The sequence below is a fragment of the Lactuca sativa genome, chromosome 3 (genome assembly GCF_002870075.4).
Source record: "Lactuca sativa cultivar Salinas chromosome 3, Lsat_Salinas_v11, whole genome shotgun sequence".
In the NCBI taxonomy this organism is placed as follows: Eukaryota; Viridiplantae; Streptophyta; class Magnoliopsida; order Asterales; family Asteraceae; genus Lactuca; species Lactuca sativa.
The window spans coordinates 141,166,003-141,168,507 of NC_056625.2; the positions used below are offsets into that span (position 1 = coordinate 141,166,003).

General features: G+C 32.1%; 1 long non-coding RNA gene across 1 annotated transcript; it reads left to right on the top strand.

The window, feature by feature from the left end:
- The first annotated feature begins 1,503 nt into the window (after window positions 1-1,503).
- LOC111911614 (uncharacterized) lies at window positions 1,504-2,077 on the top strand. The gene is made up of 3 exons (XR_002856927.3): window positions 1,504-1,582; window positions 1,736-1,791; window positions 1,931-2,077. It is a non-coding gene; the product is annotated as an uncharacterized LOC111911614 (long non-coding RNA).
- Window positions 2,078-2,505: the final 428 nt, after the last annotated feature.

Sequence of the window (2,505 nt, forward strand, 5' to 3'; positions counted from 1 at the left end):
CATCTTTTAACAGATCATTGTATTCTTTCTGAGTTTTGATGATCTTTGATGTTCCTGAGTGAGCGAATGGCGCAGACACGATTTCTTCCCAAATAAGATATCCATTATCTTCAGATCCGATGACATAATCTTCAAAATGATGCGCCCATACTTCATAATCTTGGGTGTAAAGAATAGGAATCTTTGTCGTTGATCCAATGCTGTTTGATATGCTAATAGGATTAGATTGAGACTCGTCCATGCTTGATCGTTTAACCTGTTTGAAAGATCAGACTTGTAATATGTAATATTAGGGCAAAACAAATAAATGCTGAGTTACGTCAATTATGGAATGACGGGTCAAAAAATATTAGTTAATGCGGAATAAACCTAATCGTAAACTCTTTCACAGAAAAGATGTGTATGGATTACACAGCCTCCTGCTCTGATACCAACTGATAATAAGTTATAAAAACTCTTTGATCGATTAGATCTTTGTAACAGGTAAATAAAGAACGTAAAAAAAACAGTGAAATAAAACAAAAGTATGGATCTGAATGAGTCGAATGATTAGATTAACTCAATCCTCAGCAGAGCTCGATTAAGAACTTCCACTGTAGAGGATTCTAGGGTTACAAAAACAAGAACGATGAATACGCTTGAAAATACTTATCTAATCCTCTTGTTCTAGGATGCATGCAAGCATCTATCTATAATAAACCCTACATAAAACTCACGGATGGACATGCCCATACCGGAGACAAAACACGGACTAGCTAACGAGCCCAATAGACGCAACACTAAGCTGGACCTAACAATATGGATGTTGCCGAAAATGCCCTTGCTCGTGCTACCCATGTGTTTGTTAAAGTAAGTTATATGCAATCTCAATTTCTATTGGCATGTGTTCAGTAAACTTCTTTTAGTAAAAGTTGATTTTATTTATTTATTTATTTACAAAAGAAACCAGAGATTCATCTTTTTGTTGCTAGATTTAGAGAACACAATGTAAACATTGAAAGAGCAATTACCGCTTGGTAAAAATTAAAATCACTTAAGGGTTGTTTAGTTTTTCCCCAGTAAGTTCTGTATGTGTACAGTGACTTAATGTTGCATATCTGGATAAAGTGCTGCATATATAAAGTCCTTTTTTTGCTGGACTGAATAAACCTTCAAAATGAAACTAAATGATCATATTACCTTACATTCCAACAAAAAAATTTCATATTCATCCATTTTATTTCTCCTTTATTACTAGGTTAGGTTATATTGTTTTAGTTAAAGGTGAAGATGAACAAAGGTTTGTCTCTTTTTATTTCTCATTTATTACTAAGTTTAGAAAATAAATGTCATAATTTTCGTTTATAGCTCCTTTTCTTCAGTTTGCTTCTTGCTTCCAATGCTATGCCAGATAACAATGGAGATTGATGGATGTCGGTTAATAGTCTCTTCTGGAGCATATAAAGCAGTAAGTTATTAATATTTTTTAAATAAATAAATGGATGTTGGTTAATAGTCTCTTCTGGAGATACACCAAATGACATAAATTTCTGCTTAAATGGTCTCATATGGCCTGATCGGACTCCTCATCCTGCTCTAAATGGTGATAACTATAATTTTTTTGCTTAGTATTTAGGTTTTCGTTTAGTTATTTCCAACAAAAATGTTTCCATGATGAATCTTTTGGCAGAGACAATGTATAAGAATTACTTCATTGAGCTAATTATGATGCGATCCTTTGTTTATTTGTTTTCAGAGGTCAAGTATTGCTATCAACCAATTAAAATTTCGTTCACCAATGGCGTAATTAAGGTATCAATATAATCACTCTTACTTATTTGTCTATATCATTTTCATGAAAATGTTTATGTTGTGTATTATATATTCATATGTCCAGTTGTGCTTTCTATATAGCAAATGTTAACATTGGTCTTTGCGTTTTTGTTCATAGATTACAAACACCAATTTCTTTCAAACAACAAAAGATCTAGAGTTTAATTGGGTGATTGAAGGTGATGGATGTAAACTTGATTCTGGAACTCTCAGTCTACCAACATTAGAGTTTAATTGGGTGATTGAAGGTGATTTTGGTTCTTGAAACGAGACTCAAGATAACATATTTTGGCACGGCTAGAAGCTTTGGAGGAAACGAGACTCAAGCAAAAGTAAACACACAGAGAGTTGTTGGCACATAGTAAGCTAGATGATGCAATTGTATATAAATGAGTTCATTTTTCATAACATTTACTTAATTTTTGAATAATTATTTGTATTTGACATATTAGTGAAATGAATTATCTTTGTTATTTGTGGTATTTTATTTTGTATTATGAGATTTTTAATGTATTATTTAATTTGAAAATTAGTAAATCTATAAATAATATTTTTTTTTAAAACATTTAAAATTATGATACACAAAAATGTGTGTCATCTTTATTTATGACATGACCTTTCTTGACAAGGGCTTTCTTGATACGCATTGCGTGTCATTAACACGTGCGTCGTAAGGTTACGACACGCGAATGC